This window comes from Giraffa tippelskirchi, chromosome X (assembly GCF_054371585.1).
Source record: "Giraffa tippelskirchi isolate mGirTip1 chromosome X, T2T-mGirTip1v1.2.pri, whole genome shotgun sequence".
Lineage (NCBI taxonomy): Eukaryota > Metazoa > Chordata > Mammalia > Artiodactyla > Giraffidae > Giraffa > Giraffa tippelskirchi.
The window spans coordinates 106,819,305-106,844,605 of record NC_137289.1 but is presented as its reverse complement, the minus strand read 5'-3'; the positions used below and the strand labels follow the sequence as shown (position 1 = coordinate 106,844,605).

Below are 25,301 nucleotides of genomic sequence, written 5' to 3'. Positions count from 1 at the left end.
TAAATGCCCACCAAACCAAACAAAAGAGGAGGAGACAGGGAATCTATCTGAAAAAGAATTTAGAATAATGATAATAAAAATGATCCAAAATGTTGAAAACAAAATGGAGTTACAGATAAATAGCCTGGAGACAAGGATTGAGATGATGAAAGAAATGTTTATCAAGGACCTAGAAGAAATAAAAAGGAGTCAATATATAATGAATAATGAAATAAAGGAGATAAAAGACACTCTGGAGGGAACCAACAGTAGAATAACGGAGGCAGAAGATACGATAAGTGAGGTAGAAGATAGAATGGTGGAAATAAATGAAGCAGAGAGGAAAAAAGAAAAAAGAATCCAAAGAAATGAGGAAAACCTCAGGGACCTCTGGGACGATATGAAACGCCCCAACATTCGAATCATAGGAGTCCCAGAAGAAGAAGATAAAAGGAAAGGCCATGAAAAAATACTCGAGGAGATAATAGCTGAAAATTTCCCTAAAGTGGGGAAGGAAATAGTCACAGAAGTCCATGAAACCCAGAGAGATCCAAACAAGATAAACCCAAGGCGAAACACCCGAAGACACATATTAATCAAATCAACAAAGATCAAACACAAAGAACAAATATTAAAAGCAGCAAGGGAAAAACAACAATTAACACACAAGGGGGTCCCCGTAAGGATAACAGCTGATCTTTCAATAGAAACTCTTCAGACTAGAAGGGAATGGCAGGACATACTTAAAGTAATGAAGGAGAATAATCTACAACCCAGATTACTGTACCCAGCAAGGATCTCATTCAGATATGAAGGAGAATTCAAAAGCTTTACAGACAAGCAAAAGCTGAGGGAATTCAGCACCAACAAACCAGCTCTCCAACAAATCCTAAAGGATCTTCTCTAAACAGGAGACACAAAAAGGATGTTTAAACACGAACTCAAAACAATAAATTAAATGGCAATGGGACCATACTTATCAATAATTACCTTAAATGTAAATGGGTTGAATGCCCCAACCAAAAGACAAAGACTGGCTGAATGGATACAAAAACAAGACCCCTATATATGCTGTCTACAAGAGACCCACCTCAAAACAAGGGACACATACAGACTGAAAGCAAAGGGATGGAAAAACATATTTCATGCAAACGGAGACCAAAAGAAAGCAAGAGTCGCAATACTCATTTCAGATAAAATAGACTTTAAAATAAAGGCTGTGAAAAGAAACAAAGAAGGACACTACATAATGATCAAAGGATCAATCCAAGAAGAAGATATAACAATTATAAATATATATGCACCCAACATAGGAGCACCACAATATGTAAGGCAAATACTAACAAGTATTAAAGGGGAAATTAACAATAACATAGTAATAGTGGGAGACTTTAATACTCCACTCACACATATGGATAGATCAACTAAACAGAAAATTAACAAGGAAACACAAACTTTAAATGATACAATAGACAAGTTAGATTTAATTGATATTTACAGGACTTTCCACCCCCAAACAATCAATTTCACCTTTTTCTCAAGTGCACACGGAACTTTCTCCAGCATAGATCACATCCTGGGCCATAAATCTAGCCTTGGTAAATTCAAAAAAATTGAAATCTTCCCAGTCATCTTCTCTGACCACAATGCAGTAAGATTAAGCCTCAATTACAGGAAAAAAACTATTAAAAATTCCAACATATGGAGGCTAAACAACACACTTCTGAATAACCAACAAATCACAGAAGAAATCAAAAAAGAAATCAAAATATGCACAGAAACGAATGAAAATGGAAACACAACAACCCAAAACCTATGGGACACTGTAAAAGCAATGCTAAGGGGAAGGTTCAGAGCAATACAGGCGTACCTCAAGAAACAAGAAAAAAATCAAATAAATAACCTAACTCTACACCTAAAGCAACTAGAGAAGGAAGAAATGAAGAACCCCAGGGTTAGCAGAAGGAAAGAAATCTTAAAAATTAGGGCAGAAATAAATGCAAAAGAAACAAAAGAGACCATAGCAAAAATCAACAAAACTAAAAGCTGGTTTTTTGAGAAGATAAACAAAATTGACAAGCCATTAGCCAGACTCATCAAGAAACAAAGGGAGAAGAATCAGATCAACAAAATTAGAAATGAAAATGGAGAGATCACAACAGACTACACAGAAATACAAAGGATCATAAGAGACTACTACCAACAGCTATATGCCAATAAAATGGACAACTTGGAAGAATGGACAAATTCTTAGAAAAGTATAACTTTCCAAAACTGAACCAGGAAGAAATAGAAGATCTTAACAGACCCATCACAAGCACGGAAATCAAAACTGTAATCAGAAATCTTCCAGCAAACAAAAGCCCAAGACCAGATGGCTTCACAGCTGAATTCTACCAAAAATTTAGAGAAGAGCTAACATCTATCTTACTCAAACTCTTCCAGAAAATTGCAGAAGATGGCAAACTTCCAAACTCATTCTATGAGGCCACCATCACCCTTATTCCAAAACCAGACAAAGATGCCACAAAATAAGAAAACTACAGGCTAATATCACTGATGAACATAGATGCAAAAATCCTTAATAAAATTCTAGCAAACAGAATCCAACATCATATTAAAAAGATCATACATCATGACCAAGTGGGCTTTATCCCAGGAATGCAAGGTTTCTTTAACATCCACAAATCAATCGATGTAATACACCACATTAACAAATTGAAAGATAAAAACCATATGATTATCTCAATAGATGCAGAAAAAGCCTTTGACAAAATTCAACATCCATTTATGATAAAAACCCTCCAGAAAGCAGGAATAGAAGGAACATACCTTAACATAATAAAAGCTATATATGACAAACACACAGCAAACATTATCCTCAATGGTGAAAACTTGAAAGCATTTCCCCTAAAGTCAGGAACAAGGCAAGGGTGCCCACTTTCACCACTACTATTCAACATAGTTTTGGAAGTTCTGGCCACAGCAATCAGAGCTGAAAAAGAAATAAAAGGAATACAGACAGGAAAAGAAGAAGTAAAACTCTCACTGTTTGCAGATGATATGATCCTCTACATAGAAAACCCTAAAGATTCTACCAGAAAATTACTAGAGCTAATCAATGAATATAGTAAAGTTGCAGGATATAAAATTAACACACAGAAATCCCTTGCATTCCTATACACCAATAATGAGAAAACAGAAAGAGAAATTAAGGAAACAATACCATTCACCATTGCAACAAAAAGAATAAAATACTTAGGAATATATCTACCTAAAGAAACAAAAGACTTATATATAGAAAACTATAAACACTGATGAAAGAAATCAAAGAGGACACAAACAGATGGAGAAATATACCGTGTTCATGGATTAGAAGAATTAATATAGTGAAAATGAGTATACTACCCAAAGCAATCTATAGATTCAATGCAATCCCTATCAAGCTACCAACGGTATTTTTCACAGAACTAGAACAAATCATTTCACAATTTGTATTGAAATGTAAGAAACCTCGAATAGCCAAAGCAATCTTGAGAAAGAAGAATGGAACTGGAGGAATCAACCTGCCTGACTTCAGGCTCTACTACAAAGCCACAGTCATCAAGACAGTATGGTACTGGCACAAAGATAGAAATATAGATCAATGGAACAAAATAGAAAGCCCAGAGATAAATCCACGCACCTATGGACACCTTATCTTTGACAAAGGAGGCAAGAATATACAATGGAGAAAAGACAATCTCTTTAACAAGTGGTGCTGAGAAAACTGGTCAACCACTTGTAAAAGAATGAAACTAGAACACTTTCTAACAGCATACACAAAAATAAACTCAAAATGGATTAAAGATCTAAACCTAAGACCAGAAACTATAAAACTCCTAGAGGAAAACATAGGCAAAACACTCTCTGACATAAATCACAGCAGGATCCTCCATGACCCACCTCCAAGAATATTGGAAATAAAAGCAAAAATAAACAAATGGGACCTAATTAAACTTAAAAGCTTTTGCACAACAAAGGAAACTATAAGCAAGGTGAAAAGACAGCCTTCAGAATGGGAGAAAATAATAGCAAATGAAGCAACAGACAAACAATTAATCTCAAAAATATACAAGCAACTCCTGCAGCTGAAGTCCAGAAAAATAAACGACCCAATCAAAAAATGGGCCAAGAACTAAACAGACATTTCTCCAAAGAAGACATACAGATGGCTAACAAACACATGAAAAGATGCTCAACATCACTCATTATTAGAGAAATGCAAATCAAAACCACAATGAGGTACCATTTCACGCCAGTCAGAATGGCTGCTATCCAAAAGTCTACAAGCAATAAATGCTGGAGAGGGTGTGGAGAAAAGGGAACCCTCTTACACTGTTGGTGGGAATGCAAACTAGTACAGCCACTATGGAGAACAGTGTGGAGATTCCTTAAAAAACTGGGAATAGAACTGCCATATGACCCAGCAATCCCACTGCTGGGCATACACACCGAGGAAACCAGAACTGAAAGAGACACACGTACCCCAGTGTTCATCGCAGCACTGTTTACAATAGCCAGGACATGGAAGCAACCTAGATGTCCATCAGCAGACGAATGGATAAGGAAGCTGTGGTACATATACACAATGGAATATTACTCAGCCATTAAAAAGAATACATGTGAATCAGTTCTATTGAGATGGATGAAACTGGAGCCCATTATACAGAGTGAAGTAAGCCAGAAAAGAAAAACACCAATACAGTATACTAATGCATATATATGTAATTTGAAAGATGGTAACGATAACCCTATATGCGAGACAGAATAAGAGACACAGATGCATAGAACAGTCTTACGAACTCTGAGGGAGAAGGTGAGGGTGGGACGTTCTAAGAGAATAGCATTGAAATATGTGTATTGTCGTGTGTGGGGCAGAGCACCGTTCCAGGTTCGATGCGTGGGACGGACGCTCAGGGCTGGGGCGGTGGGATGGCCCGGAGGGATGGGGGTGGGTGGGAGGGGGGTTCAGGATGGGGGGCGCATGTCGACCCATGGCTGGTTCGTGTCAGTGCGTGGCGGGAACCACTACAATATTGTAAAGTGATTGGCCCCCAACTAAAATAAATAAATTTATTAAAAATTAAAAAAAAAAAACAACAAAGCCGTCATGATGATGCCTGAACACTGAAGTCAGAGCTGTGCATGCCCAAGTGGTATCATGAGCAGCCCACAGAGTGGATGTGGGGAAGATTCTTCCAGTCTTTTTCTACTAAATTGCATGGCAGTTCAGTGACTTAGAAAGACGGTTGATTTCTTATCAGATGAAATTCACTCCTGGTTTGCATACTTTCTCATATTTAATTTAGAAAGTTAAAAATACCCAGTTATAAATCTGTTCTCATCATCACAACTATACCTGGGAAAAGCAGCTTACGATTCTCTATGGGAGATAATCAGATAAACATGTTACCAAACAGTAATTAATAATTTAATGTCCTTCTAAGTCAAGGGTAGGGGAAATCTATGCTACTTATCACCTAGTTGAGATTGATTATTCAAGTATCAGCAATATTAGTCCTTAAAATGTTTACCATTTGTGTAGTGCAAAATATATATATGTATATATATATATATATATATATATATATATATATATACACAAACCAAACTACTGGACAACAAAAATGTAATCATCACAAACTAGGATTTTCCTGTGAGCTCCACAATCAGTTTCATCCCAAGGTTATCCAGGGCCAGTAGACTTCTTCAACAAAATGTCATTTTCTTTAGTTCAGTTTTCTTCTTCTTTGTTAATATAAATGCACCAATCACTGGGCAATAAAAGGCTATATGATAGCGAAGGTTAATGCACCAGGAGACATCTCAAAGGGCCACCAAGATAGTCTCGGTGAAGTGGGATTACTGGTCTGTAATGCTGATGATTTTGCCTGTGATGCCACCAGCATCTCCAGTTTGTGGAGTCTCTGGAGGACGTTCTGCATGTCCTCCTGCAGGCACATGAGCACAAGCGCGATCTGCTCGTTCAGGATGCCCCCTGAGCTTCTGTGCGAACCCCAGCGTTCCCCATCACCTCCACTTCCCACTTGCCGACTCTTGCTTCCTTCGCTCAAATGCTGCATCCTGTGCCCTCTCCCTCTCCTAATGTTAGAGAACTCCTCACTTCCTCCAGCCCGTTTCTCGTGGTGCGGGGCTCCACTGTTGCTCCCGCCATCCTCTCCCCAACGATTTACTTCACCTTTGCCTTCAGCTGCCGCTGCCTGCACATCCCCAGTGCTGCCGCTCCCAGCAAGCACGGGAACATCCTCAGGAAAACCAGAGCTTTCCAACGGCTGACGGGGATCACCACCCCAGTACTAGGAAAATGGTCCACTGTTTGATATAAAGCCTTCTGAAGACTCTTCTTGCCCAAATTGCTCCATGGAATCACAGTAAACTTCACTGTCTGAATCACTTGTCAAATGCCGAATTCCTGAAATATCTTCAACATGATCATCGTTTACATCTTGGTGAACGCAGACAACAGTTTTTCCAGTTTGCTCCAAGTTTTCATCTACAGATTTTACTTCCTCAGTGTATCGGCCATTCAGGGAAGGACTGGCATGAATGCTGTTCTGTATGCCCTTGCACAAAGCTGTCTTTATCATAGCCATTAGTGACAATGATTTCCAAATTCTTATGGTCTGCAGATTTCTTCATCATTTTCTTATCGCTATCACATTGTTCTGGTCCTTTTGTGTCTTCTTGGGCCTCTTCTTCCTCAGATTCAGCTCCACTATCACTGCTTTCAGCTTTACCATTAACAGTTTTGGCATTTGGAGTAGAAGCTAGAACATTACCAAGATCTTCTAAGCATTTGGAGATTTTCTCCAGACGGACTGAGGTTAAATCAGAACTTCTGCCACTTTTTTTTGTCTTCTACAATTTCATAAAATGGACCAATGACATGTAGCAATTCTTCAACTTTTTCAGTCATCTGCATAGTTTTGAGAATCTTTTTCATTTGTTCAACATAAGCAATCATGGCTTCCTCTTTGGTCATATCACCCAAAGAACTCCACGCATCCCATTTATATCTTCCAACAGGATCCCAGAAGCCAGGCTTTGACAGTTTACAAGGTCCTTCAGTTGCCTGCTTATAGAAGCTATAGAACTTGAGCATCATTTCATTTGTTGGCTGGAATGAACCATTTTTTGGCAAACTCTGGATCACCTTCACCACCGCCTCAAACCAGGTTTAGTGCACGGATCTCATGTCCGCCATCTCCAGCTGCCAGCACCGGCCCGGGTCCCAAGGTCTGTCGCCTGGAATCAGGCAGCAGCAGCACCAACATTCCCAGGAGCCTTCATGAAACTGGAACATGGAGTGCAGCCACAAATCAACATTCCCGATGGGAGGAGGACCCCAGAGCGCAGCTGGTCAGCTCCCCGTGGCCCTGCCCTCTCCAGGCCTCACCGTCCAAGATGGCCCAGCTCCCTCCTCCTCTCTGGGGTGTGACCTACACTCTGAGCTTTTTTTTTTTTTCTAAGTCACATTTTTTATTGTCATAAACCTCTGCCTCTACAGGCTTTTGCAGTTCTGTGGAGTTTTCCTCACTTTTTCTTTTCTCATTTTTAATTATAGTTTTTAATGTTTAAACCTACTTTTTCTACATTTATTCCTTTGTTTGCTTTTCCTACTGTTCTTTTCCCCTTGCAGTTAATCTTTAATGTATATAAATCTACTTTATCTGCCTCTAATTAACTTGCATATCTGTTCTTTCTTTTCTCTCCTTTCCTCTCAACATATTTGTTAGTTTTATTTTCATTATTTATTCCCCAATTGGCACCTTGCTTTAGTTTTGTTTACCAGTTTGTGCTTTAATTATTTTTGTTCTGGTAGATATAATTTTTGCTTTCCTTTGCTTGCTGGGTCAATCTATTGTATTTTATATTTGTTGGACTGTTTTGATTTTGCCTATGGGTGTATATGTATATGTGTATATTCAGTCACACTTAGTATTATTGTTATAAATCTCTGCCTCTACATTGGGCTTCTGCAGTTCTGTGGAATTTTCTTTTTTTTCCTTTTTTCTTTCTTCTTCCGTTTTTTCTTTTTTTCCCCCGTTTTTATACTTTTAATTTTTTTAAACCTATTATATTTTTTTCTACACTTATTCCTTTGTTTACCTTTCCTACTGTTCTTTTCCCCTTAGAGTTAATCTTTAATGTATAACTCTTCTTCACCTATCTCTATTTAACTTTGCAAATATATTCTTTCTTTTCCTTCTTTCCTTTCCTCTCAACATATTTATTAGTTTTGTTTTCATTGCTTTATTCTCCACGTGGTACCTTGCTTTAGTTTTCTTTTCAAGTTTGTGCTTAAGTTAGTTTTGTTTTTAACTGGTAAATATAATTTTTTATTTCCTTTGTTCACTGGGTCAATCTACTGTGCTTTTGTTGGACTGTTTTCACATTGCTCAGGGGTGTATATGTGCATATTCCATTATTTTAATTCTTATTTGACTGATTTTGTAACTGCCATTTGTCTGGGGTCAATCTTTGGTTTCTCATTTTTGGATATTTGTTTTAATCTCACTTAATGCCATAACAAACCGCTTGTGGAATCTTCATTCCTGACCAGAGATCAAGCCCTGAGCCTTTGGAGTGGGAGTACTGACTCCAAGACCCTAGACTACCAGAGAACTAACACTAGGGAGTATCAAATAGTGAGAACTCACACAAAGGAAACCAGTTGAATACAAGACCCAGCATCACCCAACCACCAGTAGCACCCTGTGCAGGACACCTCATCTAAACAACAAACAAAACAAAAATACAAACCCAATCATCAGCAGACAGGATTACCACCTCCTCAGCCTTGCCCATCAGAGGAAAACACACATACAAACAAAAACTCAGCACAAATCTCACCCTATACAAAGCTCACACAAACCACTGGACCAACCAGAGGAGGGCAGAAACCAAAAGGAAGAAAGAATTCAACATTCTTCAAGGAAAGAGTTCAAATTTCCTTGAAGCCTGGGAAAAGGAGACCTCAAACACAATAACTAAAGAAATAATGAAAAGGCATAGAAATACTACACAAATGCAGGAACAAACTAGAAGCACAGAAGTCCAAATAAATGAAGAGGAAGTAGGCAACTTACCTGAAAAAGAATTCAGAATAATGATAGTAAAGATGATCAAAAACCTTGAAAACAAAATGGAGAAAATGCAAGAATCAATTAACAAAGACCTAGAAGAATTAAAGAATGAACACACAGAGACAAACAACACAATTACTGAAAGTAAAAGTACTCTAGAAGGAATCAATAGCAGAATATCTGAAGCAGAAGAACGAATTAGTGAGCTGGAAGATAAAATGGTGGAAATAACTTCTGAAGAGCAGAATAAAGTAAAAAGAATCAAAAGAGCTGAGGACAGTCTCAGAGACCTCTGGGACCATATCAAATGCACCAACATTCGAATTATAGGGGTCCCAGAAGAAGAAGAGAAAAAGAAAGTGTATGAGAAAATTTTTGAAGAGATTATAGTTGAAAATTTCCCCAACATGGAAAAGAAAATTGTCAATCAAGTCCAAGAGGCACAAAGAGTCCCATACAGGATGAATCCAAGGAGAAACACACCAAGACACATACTAATCAAACTAACAAAGACTAAACACAAGGAAAGAATATTAAAAGCAGCAAGGGAGAAGCAACAGGTAACATACAAAGGACACCCCATATGCTTAACAGCTGATCTTTCAGCAGAAACTCTGCAGGCCAGAAGGGAATGGCAGGATATATTTAAAGTACTGAAAGGGAAAAATCTACAATCAAGATTACTGTACCCAGCAAGGATCTCATTCAAAATTGATGGAGAAATAAAAAGCTTTTCAGACAAGCAAAAGTTAAGAGAATTCAGTACCACCAAACCAGCTTTACAACAAATGTTAAAGGGACTTATATAGTCAAGAAATACAACAGAAGAAAAAAGACCTACAAAATCAACCCCAAACAATTACAAAATGGCAACAGTAACATATATATGAATAATTACTTTAAATGTAAATAGATTAAATGCTCCAACCAAAAGACACAGACTGGCTCAATGGATATAAAAACAAGACCCATATATATGCTGTCTACAAGAAACCCACTTCAGACCTCAAGACACACATAGACTGAAAGGGAGAGGATGGAAAAATATATTCCATGCAAATGGGAAGCAAAAGAAAGATGGAGTAGCAATCCTCATATCAGACAAAACAGACCTTAAAATAAAGATTACAAGAGATAAGGAAGGACACTACATAATAATCAAGGCATCATTCCAAGAGGAAGACATAACAATCATAAATATCTATGTACCCAACATAGGAGCACCTCAATACATAAGACAAACACTCACAGACATAAAAGGAGAAATTGACAGTAACACAATAATAGTAGGAGATTTTAACACTCCATTAACACCAATTGACAGATCATCAAAACAGAAAATTAATAAGGAAACACAAGTCTTAAATGATACATTAGATGAGATGGATCTCATTGATACCTTCAGGACATTCCATCCAAATGCAGATGGAATATATCTTCTCAAGTGCATACGGAACATTCTCTAGGATAGACCACATCTTGGGTCACAAATCAAACCTCAGCAAATTTATGAAAATTGAAATTGTATCAAGCATCTTCTCCAACCACAATGCTATGAGACTAGCTATCAATTACAAGAAAAAAAAGTGTAAGAAACACAAACACATGAAGACTAAACAACACGTTTCTAAATAACCAACAGGTTACTGAAGAAATCAAAAGGGAAATAAAAAAATTCTAGAAACAAATGACAATGAAAACGCAACAACTCATAACCTATGGGATGCAGCAAAAGCAGGTCTAAAAGGGAAGTTTATAGCAATACAATCCTACCTCAAGAGACAAGAAAAACATCGAACAGACAACCTAACTTTACACCTAAAACAACTGGAAAAAGAAGAACAAAAATCCCCCAAAATTAGTAGAGGGAAAGAAATCATAAAGATCCAAGCAGAAATAAGTGAAAAAGAAATGAAAGAAACAATAGTAAAGATTAATAAAACTAAAAGCTGGTTCTTTGAGAAAATAAACAAAACTGACAAGCCTTTAGTCAGACTCATCAAGAACAAAGAGAGACTAATCAAATCAACAAAATTAGAAATGAAAAAGGAGAGGTTACAGCAGACAATGCAGAAATACAAAGGATTATAAGAAACTATTATGAACAACTCTGTGGCAATAAAATGGGTAACCTGGAAGAAATGGACAGATTCTTAGAAAAGTTCAATCTTCCAAGACTGAAACAGGAAGAAACAGAAATTATGAACAACCCAATTACAAGCACTGAAATTGAAGCTATAATCAAAAATCTCCCAAAAAACAAAAGCCCAGGACCAGATGGATTCACAGGAGCTATCCAACATTTAGAGAAGAGCTAATGCCTATCTTTCTAAAACTCTTTCAAAAAATTGCAGAGGAAGGAACACTTCCAAATTCATGCTACGAGGACACCATGACCCTAATACCAAAACCAGACAAAGACATCACAAAAAAAGAAAACTACAGGCCAATATCACTGATGAACATAGATGCAAAAATCCTCAACAAAATTTTAGCAAACAATTCAGCAACACACCGAAAAGCTCACATACCATGATCAAGTTGGGTTTATTCCAGGATGCAAGGATTCTTCAATATATGGAAATCAGTCAATGTGATACACCATAGCAAATTGAAAGGTAAAAACCATATGATCATCTCAATAGATGCAGAAAAATCATTTGACAAAATTAAGCACCCATTTATGATTAAAACTCTTCAAAAAAAATGGGCAAAGAAGGAACCTACCTCAACATAGTAAAGGCCATATATGATAAGCCTACAGCAAACATTATTCTCAATAGTGAAAAACTGAAAGCATTCCCCCTAAGATCAGGAACAAGACAAGGGTGTCCACTTTCGCCACTATTATTCAACATATTTCTGGAAGTCCTAGCTTCAGCAATCAGAGAAGATAAAGAAATAAAATGAATCCAAATTGGAAAAGAAGAAGTAAAGCTCTCACCGTTTGGAGATGACATGATATTGTACATAGAAAACCCTAAAGATAGTGTCAGAAAATTACCAGAGCTAATCAGTGAATTTAGTAAAGTTGCAGGATACAAAATCAATACATAGAAACCACTTGCATGTCTATATACTAACAATGAAAAATCAGAAAGAGAAATTAAGGAATCAATCCCATTCACCATTGTAACAAAAATAATTAAATATCTAGGAATAAACCTACCCAAGGAGACAAAAGAACTGTACACAGAAAATTATAAGACATTAATGAAAGAAATCAAAGATGACATAAACAGATGGAGAGATATTTCATCTTCCTGGGTAGGAAGAATCAATATTGTAAAAATGACTATCCTACTAAACACAATCTAGAGAGTCAATGCAATCCCTATCAAATTACCAATGCCATTTTTCACAGAACAAGAACAAAAAATTTCACAATTCATATGGCAACACAAAAGACCCTGAATAGCCAAAGCAGCCTTGAGAAAGGTGAATGGAGCTGGAGGAATCAACCTTCCTGACTTCAGATTATACTACAAAGCCACAGTCATCAAGACAGTATGGTACTGGCACAAAAACTGAAATATAGACCAGTGGAACAAGATAGAAAGCCCACAAATAAACCCATGAACCTATAGGTACCTTATTTTTCACAAGAATATACAATTCAAGAGGTGAGAATATACAATGGGGCAAAGACAATCTCTTCAATAAATGGTGGTGGGAAAACTGGACAGCTACTTGTAAAAGAATGAAATTAGAACGCTTCCTAACACCATACACAAAGACAACTCAAAATGGATTAAAGAGCTAAATATAAGACCAGAAACTATAAAACTCTTAGAGGAAAACATAGAACACTCGATGACATAAATCAAAGCAAGATCCTCTATGACCCACCTCCGAGAGTAATAGAAATAAAAACAAAAGTAAACAAGTGGGACCTGATTAAACTTAAAAGCGTTTGCACAGCAAAGGAAACTATAAGCAAGGTGAAAAGACAACCCTCAGAATGGGAGAAAATAATAGCAAATGAAACAACTGACAAAGGATTAATTTTCCAAATATACAAGCAGCTCATACAAATCAGTTCCAGAAAAACAAACTACCCAATCAAAAAGTGGTAAAAGCCCTAAACAGACATTTCTCCAAAGAAGAATTACAGATGACTAACAAACACATGAAAAGATGCTCAACATCGCTCATTATTAGAGAAATGAAATCAAAACTACAATGAGATGTCATATCACATCACACTGGTCATGGCTTCCCTGTGTCTCAGCTGGTAAAGAATCTATCTGCAGTGTGGGAGACCTGGGTTCTATCCCTGGGTTGGGAAGATCCTTTGGAGAAGGGAACAGCTTCCCACTCCAGTATTCTGGCCTGAAGAATTCCATGGACTGTATATTCATGGGGTGGCAGAGTCGGACACGACTGAACAACTTTCATTCACTTTCAGCCAGGGTGGTCAGGTTAACTAAGGCACAGAATGTCATGTCAGGTGATTCTTCCAGTGCAGGGACCTATTTGAGGTGTGACTGGAGGTAGTGAAGGAAGAAACAGAACAGGCTCTATCTTGAAAGCAGGACTCCATCTTGGGCCGGACTGTGGACTTTGAGCTATACGCTCAGTATCTATGGAAAGTCTAGAAACAATAAATGCTGGAGAGGGTGTGCAGAAAAGGGAACACTCTTGCACTGTTGGTGGGAATGTAAATTGATTCAGCCACTATGGAGGATGGTATGGAGATTCCTTAAAAAACTATGAATGAAACTGCCATATGACCCAGCAATCCCACTCTTAGGCATATACCCTGAGGAAACCAAAATTGAAAGAGACACATGTATCCCATTGTTCATTGCAGCACTATTTACAATAGCTAGAACATGGAAGCAACCTAGATGTCCATCAACAGATGAATGGATAAGGAAGTTCTGGTATATATTCACAATGCAATATTACTCAGTCATAAAAAGGAATGCATTTGAGTCAGTTCTAATGAGGTGGATGAACCTGGAACCTATTATAGAGTGAAGTGAGTCAGAAAGAGAAAGATAAATACCATATTCTAAAACGTATACACAGAATCTAGAAAAATGGTACTGAAGAATTTATTTACAGGGCAACAATGGAGAAACAGACATAGAGAACAGACTTATGGACATGGAGAGAGTAGGGGAGGGGTGGGATGTGTGGAGGGAGGAACATGGAGACTTATGTTGCCATGTGTGGAATAAGTGGTGGACCAGAATTTGCTCTGTGGCTTGGGAAACTCAAACGGGCTCTGTATCAACCTAGAGGGATGTGGAGGGAGACGGGAGGGAGTCTCAAAAGGGAGGGGATATATGTATACCTATGGCTGACTCATGTTGAGGTTTGACAGAAAACAGCAAAATTCTGTAAAGCAATTATCCTTCAATAAAAAATAAATTAATTTTTTAAAAAATTTCAAAAAAAGTGGCGAGGAAGATGTGACTAAAATGCTAGAATATTGTTCTTGTAGCTTTATTACTAATTAACCAAATAACTGATGCAAACAACTCAAATTCTTTGTTTGCTGGTTAAACTTTGAGCAAAAATTAGAAAATCAACACTTGCTCACCACAGGACAGTGCAGTACTATTTAAAGGATTAAGAAAATTATGTATATATAACAGTGCCTTGGAGAGAAAATGAATGTATAAAAATACTGAATAATATATAAATCAGTGTAGGATGCAAAGCTATAAGCTTAAAAATACTGTCAAAACCACATCTAAAATTGTCTTTTCACATCCTTATGGAATCTATTGAGCAAGGCAATTTAAAAACACTTGATATTACTGGGGAGTGGTCCTAAGATGGCAAAGGAATAGGATGGGGAGATCACTTTCTCCTCCACAAATTCATCTAAAGATCAATTGAACACTGAGCAAATTCCACAAAACAGCTTCTGAACGCTGGCAGAGGACACCAGGCACCCAGAAAGGCAGCCCATTCTCTTTGAAAGGATGTCACATGCAAAAATCCTTAACAAAATTCTAGCAAACAGAATCCAACAATATATTAAAAAGATCATACATCATGACCAAGTGGGCTTTATCCCAGGGAGGCAAGGATTCTTCAATATCTGCAAATTAATCAACATAATACACCACATTAAGAAATTGAAAGATAACAGCCATATGATTATCTCAATAGATGCAGAGAAAGACTTTGACAAAATTCAAAGTCCATTTATGATTAAAACTCTCCAGAAAGCAGGCATAGAAGGAACATATCTCAACATAATAAAAGCCATATATGATAAACCCACAGCAAACATTATCTTCAATGGTGAAATATTGAAAGCATTTCCCCTAAAGTCAGGAACGAGTCGAGGGTGCCCACTCTCACTACTACTATTCAACATAGTTTTGGAAGTTTTAGCCACAGCAATCAGGGAAGAAAAAGACGTAAAAGGAATCCAGATAGGAAAAGAAGAAGTAAAAGTCTCCCTGTTTGCAGATGACAATGAGAAAACAGAAAGAGAAATTAAGGAAACAATTCTATTCACCATTGCAATGAAAAGAATAAAATACTTAGGAAAATATCTACTTAAAGAAACAAAAGACCTATATATAGAAAACTATAAAACACTGCTGAAAGAAATCAAAGATGACACAAATAGATGGAGAAATATACCATGTTCATGGGTCAGAAGAATCAATATAGTGAAAATGAGTATACTACCCAAAGCAGCCTATAGATTCGATGCAATCCCTATCAAGCTACCAACGGTATTCTTCACAGAACTAGAACAAATAATTTCACAATTTGTATGGAAATACAAAAAAAAAAAAAAACCCTCAAACAGCCAAAGCAATCTTGAGAAAGAAAAATGAAACTGAAGGAATCCACCTGCCTGAATTCAGGCTATACTACAAAGCTACAGTCATCAAGACAGTATGGTACTGGCACAAAGACAGAAATATAGATCAGTGGAACAAAAGAGAAAGCCCAGAGATAAATCCCCGCACCTATGGACACCTTATCTTTGACAAAGGAGGCAAGAATATACAACGGAAAAAAGACAATCTCTTTAACGAGAGGTGCTGAGAAAACAGGTCAACCACTTGTAAAAAAATGAAACTAGAACACTTTCTAACACCATACACAAAAATAAACTCAAAATGGATTAAAGATCTAAATGTAAGACCAGAAACTATAAAACTCCTAGAGGAAAACATAGGCAAAACACCCTCTGACATAAATCACAGCAGGATCCTCTATGACCCACCTCCCAGAGTAATGGAAATAAAAGCAAAAATAAACAAATGGGACATAATTAAACTTAAAAGCTTTTGCACAACAAAGGAAACTATAAGCAAGGTGAAAAGACAGCCTTCAGAATGGGAGAAACTAATAGCAAATGAAGCAACTGACAAAGAATTTATCTCAAAAATATATAAGCAGCTCATGCAGCTGAATTCCAGAAAAATAAATGACCCAATCAAAAAATGGGCCAAAGAACTAAAACAGACATTTCTCCAAAGAAGACATACAGATGGCTAACAAACACATGAAAAGATGCTCAACATCACTCATTATCAGAGAAATACAAATCAAAACCACAAGGAGGTACCATTTGACGCCAGGCAGAATGGCTACTATCAGAAAGTCTACAAACAATAAATGCTGGAGAGGGTGTGGAGAAAAGGGAACCCTCTTACACTGCTGGTGGGAATGCAAACTAGTATAGCCACTATGGAGAACAGTGTGGAGATCCCTTAAAAAACTGGAAATAGAACTGCCATACGACCCAGTAATCCTACTGCTGCATACACACCGAGGAAACCAGAATTGAAAGAGACACATGTACCCCAATGTTCATTGCAGCACTGTTTACAATAGGTAGGACATGGAAGCAACCTAGATGTCCATTGGCAGATGAATGGATAAGAAAGCTGTGGTACATATACACAATGGAATATTACTCAGCTATTAAAAAGAATGCATTTGAATAAGTTCTAATGAGGTGAATGAAACTGGAGCCCATTATACAGAGCGAAGTAAGTCAGAAAGAAAAACACTAATACATAAAACACCAATTAATAAACACCAGTATATTAATGCCTATATATGGAATTTAGAATGATGGCAACGATGACCCTATATGCGAGACAGCAAAAGAGACACAGATGTAAAGAACACTTTTGGACTCTGTGGTAGAAAGTGAGGGTGGGATGATTTGAGAGAATAGCACTGAAACATGTCTATTATCATATATGAAATAGATCACCAGTCCTGGTTTGATTCATGAGACAGGGTGCTCAAGGCTGGTGCTTGGGATGACCCTGAGTGATGGAATGGGGAGGAAGGTGGGAGGGAGGTTCAGGATGGGGAACACGTGTACACCCATGACTGATTCATGTCAATGTATGGCAAAACCCACTACAATATTACAAAGGAATCAGCCTCCAATTAAAATACATTAATTAATTTTAAAAAACACTTGATATTACTAAGAGAAGGGGTTCAGACCCACGGCTTAAAAATCAGTCTTCCTGAATTCAGTTCAGTTCAGTCGCTCAGTCATGTCCAACTCTTTGCAACCCCATGAATTGCAGCACGCCAGGCCTCTCTGTCCATCACCAACTCCCAGAGTCTACCCAAACCCATGTCCATCGAGTTGGTGATGCCATCCAACCATCTCATCCTCTGATGTCCCCTTCTCCTCCTGCCCCCAATCCTACCCAGCATTAGGGTCTTTTCCAATGAGTCAACTCTTCACATGAGGCCGCCAAAGTATTGGAGTTTCAGCTTCAACATCAGTCCTTCCAATGAACACCCAGGATTGATCTCTTTTAGGATGGATTGATTGGCTCTCCTTGCAGTCCAAGGGACTCTCAAGAGTCTTCTCCAACACCACAGTTCAAAAGCATCAATTCTTCGGCGCTCAGCTTTCTTCAGCGTCCAACTCTCACATCCATACATGACCACTGGAAAAACCAGAGCCTTGACTAGACGGACCTTTGTTGGCAAAGTAATGTCTCTGCTTTTCAATATGCTATCTAGGTTGGCCATAACCTTCCTTCCAAGGAGTAAGCGCCTTTTAATTTCATGGCTGCAATCACCATCAGCAGTGATTTTGGAGCCCAAAAAAATAAAGTCTGACACTGTTTCCGCTGTTTCCCCATCTATTTCCCATGAAGTGATGGGACCAGATGCCATGATCTTAGTTTTCTGAACGTTGAGCTTTAAGCCAACTTTTTCACTCTCCTCTTTCAATTTCATCAAGAGGCTCTTTAGTTCTTCTTCACTTTCTGCCATAAGGGTGGTGTCATCTGCATATCAGAGGTTATTGATATTTCTCCCAGCAATCTTGATTCCAGCTTGTGTTTCTTCCAGCCCAGCGTTTCTCATGATGTACTCTGCATATAAGCTAAATAAGCAGGGTGACAATATACAGCCTTGACGTACTCCTTTTCCTATTTGGAACCAGTCTGTTGTTCCCTGTCCAGTTCTAACTGTTGCTTCCTGATCTGCATACAGGTTTCTCAAGAGACAGGTCAGATGCTCTGGTATTCCCATCTCTTGAAGAATTTTCCACAGTTTATTGTGATCCACACAGTCAAAGGCTTTGGCATACTCAATAAAGCAGAAATAGATGTTTTTCTGGAACTCTCTTGCTTTTTCGATGATCCACTGGATATTGGCAATTTGATCTCTGGTTCCTCTGCCTTTTCTAAATCCAGCTTGAACATCTGGAAGTTCATGGTTCACGTATTGCTGAAGCCTCTCTTGGAGAATTTTGAGCATTACTTTACTAGCATGTGAGATGAGTGCAATTGTGCTGTAGTTTGAGCATTCTTTTGCATTGCCTTTCTTTGGGATTGGAACGAAAACTGACCTTTTCCAGTCCTGTGGCCACTGCTGAGTTTTCCAAATTTGCTGGCATATCGAGTGCAGCACTTTCACAGCATCACCTTTGAGGATTTGAAATAGCTCAACTGGAATTCCATCACCTCCACTAGCTTTGGTCGTAGTGATGCTTTCTAAGGCCCACTTGACTTCACATTCCAGGATGTCTGGCTCTAGGTGAGTGATCACACCATCGTGATTATCTGGGTTGTGAAGATCTTTTTTGTACAGTTCTTCTGTGTATTCTTGCCACCTCTTCTTAATATCTTCTGCTTCTGTTAGGTCCATACCATTTCTGTCCTTTATCGAGCCTATCTTTGCATGAAATCTTCCTTTGGTATCTCTAATTTTCTTGAAGAGATCTCTAGTCTTTCCCAATCTGTTGTTTTCCTCTATTTGTTTGCACTGATCGCTGAGGAAGGCTTTCTTATCTCTCCTTGCGATTCTTTGAAACTCTGCATTCAGATGGGAATATCTTTCCTTTTCTCCTTTGCTTTTCGCTTCTCTTCTCTCCCCAGCTATCTGTAAGGCCTCCTCAGACAGCCATTTTGCTTTTTTGCATTTCTTTTCCATGGGGATTGTCTTGATCCCTGTCTCCTGTACAATGTCACGAACCTCTGTCCATAGTTCATCAGGCACTCTGTCTATCAGATCTAGTCCCTTAAATCTATTTGTCACTTCTACTGTATACTCATAAGGGATTTGATCTAGGTCATACCTAAATGGTCTAGTGGTTTTCCCTACTTTCTTCAATTTAAGTCTGAATTTGGCAATAAACAGTTCATGATCTGAGCCACAGTCTGCTCCCAGTCTTGTTTTTGCTGACTGTATAGAGCTTCTCCATCTTTGGCTGCAAAGAATATAATCAATCTGATTTTGGTGTTGACCATCTGGTGATGTCCACGTGTAGAGTCTTCTCTTGTGTTGTTGGTATAGGGTGTTTGCTATTACCAGTGCATTCTCTTGGCAAAACTCTATTAGCCTTTGCCCAGCTGCATTCTGTACTCCAAGGCGGCTGCGACGGCTCTGAAGCGTGGCCGAGAGGATGTAGGCCAGGCCGGGGGTCGGGGGCAGTGGCCGACAGGAACTAGGCGGGGCCAGGGGCCGGGGGCAGCGGCCAAGAAGGGCTAGGCCGGGCTGGGGGCCAGGGGCGGCGGCCGACAGGGGTTAGGCCAGGTCGGGGGCCAGGGGCCGCAGCGAGAGGAGTTACCCAAGGCCCAAGGAGCAGGGGCTGCGTGGGCACAGGAGGGCTGAGAGGAGTTACTCCACATTGAAGGTCAGGAGGGGCCGTCGTGAGTAGATACCCCTTGTCCAAGGTAAGGAGCAACAGCTGCACTTTGCTGGAGCAGCCGTGAAGAAATACCCCTTGTCCATGGTAAGAGAAACCCAAGTAAGACGGTAAGTGTTGCAAGAGGGCGTCAGAGGGCAGACACACTGAAACTAAAATTACAGAAAACTAGCTAATCTGATCGCACGGACCACAGCCTTGTCTATCTCAATGAAACTAAGCCATGCCATGTGGGGCCACCCAAGACGGATGGGTCATGGTGGAGAGGTCTGACAGAATGTGGTCCACTGGAGAAGGGCATGGCAAGCCACTTCAGTATTCTTGCCTTGAGAACCCCATGAACAGTATGAAAAGGCAAAAAGATAGGAAACTGAAAGATGAACTCCCCAGGTCAGTAGGTGCCCAATATGCTACTGGAGATCAGTGGAGAAATAACTCCAGAAAGAAGGATGGGATGGAGCCAAAGCAAAAACGATACCCAGCTGTGGCAGTGACTGGTGATAGACGCAACGTCCAATGCTGTAAAGAGCAACATTGCATAGGAACCTGGAATGTTAGGTCCATGAATCAAGGCAAATTGGACGTGGTCAAACAGGAGATGGCAAGAGTGAACGTTGACATTCTAGGAATCAGCAAACTAAGATGGACTGGAATGGGTGAATTTAACTCAGATGACCATTATATCTACTACTGTGGGCAAGAATCCCTTAGAAGAAATGGAGCAGCCATCATGGTCAACAAAAGAGTCCGAAAGGCAGTACTTGGATGCAATCTCAAAAACGATAGAATGATCTCTGTTCGTTTCCAAGTCAAACCATTCAATATCACAGTAATCCAAGTCTATGCCCCGACCAGTAACGCCGAAGAAGCTGAAGTTGAATGGTTCTATGAAGACCTACAAGACCTTCTAGAACTAACACCCAAAAAAGATGTCCTTTTCATTACAGGGGACTGGAATGCAAAAGTAGGAAGTCAAGAAAAAATAATTAGGTTGAGATTAAGCAGGTCACCCTATGCAACAGAAATCACATTGCCAATCATTGGGTTTCATAAAATGAATAGAGATAAATGAATATTCATATATTTAGTAGTAAAGATACAAAACAGTACCCACGATATAAAGACAAAGGAAAAATATTTGTAAAAATACATAATTTACCAAATACTATATAATATATATTTTCAGAGGTAATAATAATGAGAACTGAGGCAAAAACACTCTTTCATGCCATCATTGAGATATTGCTGGATTCCACCCAAATGAGTTAGAAGAAAGATGCTTAGATAAACTATCTTTTATGTTCTCTAATTGAAAGACTCTATTGTATAATTCTAATAATTACTCAATAAACTGGACTCCTCTGTACACTGGATTATCCTATTGGTTTCAAAGTATGTTATTCACTTCCCACAAGTTCATCAACAGGTGAGATCACAAAATGGATATTTGTTATGGAAAGGTTCCTGTATCAAAAGCAAACCAGACCAACCCAGTTACAGAGCACCTGCTAAGTTCAAAGCTCTATGTGGAGGGCACAACATTCAGTAAAACAATCTCTCCAGCTAAAAAGATTACACTGTATGCATATAATTGCAAAACAGGGAATGGTACCTCCAAACAATTATAAGGCACCAGAGATAAAGTGAAAAGCCATTAGGAAAAACAAAATATTAATAATATTCTTACAAAGCCATTCAGCATAGATTACCGAGCACTGATGTGTCAGGCACTGTACTAGGCTCTGAGAATTGAAAGATAAATGGAAATAGCCAACACTGATGAGTTATTATTACACTGGGTCAGGCAATGTGTTAAGTGCTTTTATACTCTATCTCATTTACTCCTCACAACACAGTTACAAAATAGGTAGCATTGTTATCCTTGTTTTACAGAAGCCAAGGTTGAAGAAGTTAAACAATTTACCCAAGGTCTCTCTCAAGGTAAAAGAATAATAGGACAACTAGGATTAGAACTCACACTGCCTAGCTTCAGGAGCCACAGATTAAGCATTATCTCCTGAACTGTCACAAGATTCCCACCATATTTCAGCTCAGTGAAGGACACAGAGAAGAGTAACAGGATTATTCTAACACGGGTTTGAAAATGCTCCAGTAGGAAGGGGAAGTGCTGAACCACCTGAGAGCATAAAGAAGAAAGCCTCACGGTGGAGGTGATATGTGAAACTCATCTTCAAGGCTGAGAGATGAAAGAACTGCATTCATGGGCAAGTGGGTAAGGGCATTTTCTGTGGAGGGAACAGCAGGTACAGAGTTATAAGAGCATGGCAGTATATAGTATGTGAGGCCCTCTGAAGGTGATCTAATTTATGCTCCATATCGCCTCTTCTCAAAAAAAATGCCTTTCCTCTTTTTTGAGTCTTATCAGTCTCACATTTCCTCATCATCAGCCTCTAAGACATCCTCTCTCCCTCCTCATCCCAACTTTCTCCAGCCTTTCTCCCTTTCTACATCCCCCAGAGCCTGAGAATCTGACTGAAAAATTTGAAGAATCCTTAAAGGATGGAGGAGGGGGAAAAGTGGAATGAGCAAAGACAAATTTTTGTTCAGCAGGCAGGGCGTGGGGATAAGGAGAAAGCTGGGAATACATGTTAATAATATTATCTCCATTACATACCAGTAAGAATCAAAGCTTCAATTAATAAAGCTGACTATAACAGCCAACTAGACCAGAACTGAAAATAGTTTCATTTTTGAAATTCAAACACAAATGTAAAAACAAATGCAGGTAGATAATTATCAGAAAAACACAAACCAAAACCAATGAGACATCATCTCAATACCTGTCAGAATGGCTATCATCAAAAAGTCTACAAATAATAAATGTGGCAAGGATGTAGAAAAAGTAGAATCTTTGTGCACTGCTGGTGGGAATGTAAATTGGTGCGGCTACTACAGAAAACAGTATGGAGGTTCACCAAAAAACTAAAAATAGAACTATCACATGATCCAGAAACTCCACTCCTGAGTATATATCTGAAAAAATGAAAACACTAATTTGAAAAGATATATACACTCCAATGTTCACAGTATCATCATTTAAAATATCCAAAATATAGAAGCAATCTAAGTGTTTATCAACAGATGAATGAATGGATAAAGAAGATGTGATATACACACACACACAATGGAATACTACTCAGCCATACAAAAGAATGTAATTTGGCCATTTGCAACAATGTGGATAGAACTAGAGGGTAATTAGGCTTAGTGAAATAAGTCAGAGGAAGACAAATATTACATGTTATTGCTTCTATGTGGAATCTAAAAAATAAATGAATATCACAGACAGACTCAAAGATAGAAGCATTGGTCACCAGTGGGGAGGGGGGGGCAAGATAGTGATAGGGAATTAAGAGATACAAACACTTACATATAAAATAAACAAGCAACAAGGATATATTATACAGCACAGGAAAATATAGCCATTATTTATTTTCTAATAAACTGAAATGGCATATAATTTATAAAAGCATTAAATCACTGTTATATACCTGAAATTAATATAATATTGTAAATCAACTACATTTCAATAAAAAGTTTAAAAATTAAAAAAAAGTACCCTGAAACACTAGATGAAAAAATCAACAAGTAGAACCAAAGACAGAATAAAATACACTCAAAGACAGATTTCATATTTTAGGCTAAAAAGGAGAGAAACAACAGGGTGGACTACAAAGGAAGTTAAAATTTTGATTAAACTTAAAAGGACTACATGAAGTTTCTAGAACCTAGATGATAATGATGTAAAATCTTTTGAGTTTAGAATAATCAGAATGTAAATACAACTGTAGTAGTCTATTACTGCCTGCTGTTAGTTCAGAATAGTGAAAAATAAAACAATAATAAATGTAGTTATCAAACCTTTCTCCTAAAAGACCATTAAGTGAATTTGCTCAAATAGAAGACAAGACAAACTCTCTTATTTAAACAACAGAAAAAAATTTAAACCACCTTAATACCCACAGCATAACGGAACACTGGGGAACAAATGGAAAGAGCGATGCATTAATAGCTTAATGGCTACATTTTTAGAACTCGTGGGTCTCAATGTCAGCATCTCCAGACTGGTTCCTCTGAAATATGGCAGAATTTGTGCCAAAGAAAAATGCAAGAATCCTGCAGCACAGGAGATAACTGGGATACTCCCAGCTTCACTTCCCCTGGGAACACTGCCCTCCTTAACACTTATAAGAAAATAAGCCAAGTCTTAAGCAAAGGAGGAGTGTTAATTCTTCAGGACTAGGTAGGATGAGCCAGGCACTTGATGTGCATTGTCCATCTGATGCTCACAGTAACTCTAAGACAGGTTTGTTATTCTTACTTGACAGATGAAGGAATTAAGACCAAGAGAGGTTAAAAGCACAGTCCAGGACTTCCCTGGTGGTCCAGTGTTTAAGACTCCATGCTTCCATTTGGAGGAAGGGTTTGATTCCTGGTCAGAGAAGTTCCACATTCCACACAATATGGCAAAAAAAAAAAAAACATAGTCCAGATGAAATAGATAATAAATGGTAAATCCAAGTTTTGATCCAACTGTCTGACTGAAACCATTGCAGTCTCTACTACACCTCCTCCCATTACGGGGCAATGCAGGAGGACATGTTCCTTAGGGATACCCCAACTAATGTACAGAGTTCATTTCCAACAACACGCAATTTGGGTCCAATGTACCCTGGGTCCAATCCTAGAGGTAAAGGAAAAGACCCTGGCAATAATCATGATAATGATGATGATCATAATTCTACCTAAAAAGAGAAGTCAGCAATTACAAGACCTGGGGACAGGGAAAGAGAAAGTAGAGAAAGGGAAGGAAGTTAAATAGGGCACACATGATGGAAGATGAATAAAAACACATGAAAGTAAAGAGAAGAGGGATTGAAGAGATAGACAAAGTCCAGTAAAAGAGAAAAATAGAGAAAGAAGTCAAAAGAATGGAAGGGGAAGGATTAAGGAGGTTGAGAGATGGGATATAACAGAAGGAAATGGGACAAAATTGAAAAAAACAATGAAGATAAGCATTTCTGCCCCACCTT

General features: G+C 38.4%; 1 protein-coding gene and 1 pseudogene across 1 annotated transcript in view; both read right to left on the bottom strand.

Annotated features, from left to right (window-relative positions):
• EFHC2 (EF-hand domain containing 2) overlaps nt 1-25,301 on the bottom strand; it is a 224,704-nt gene that overhangs the window by 160,091 nt on the left and 39,312 nt on the right. The window lies entirely within an intron of this gene.
• LOC145536952 (acyl-CoA-binding domain-containing protein 5 pseudogene) lies at nt 5,680-7,261 on the bottom strand (annotated as a pseudogene).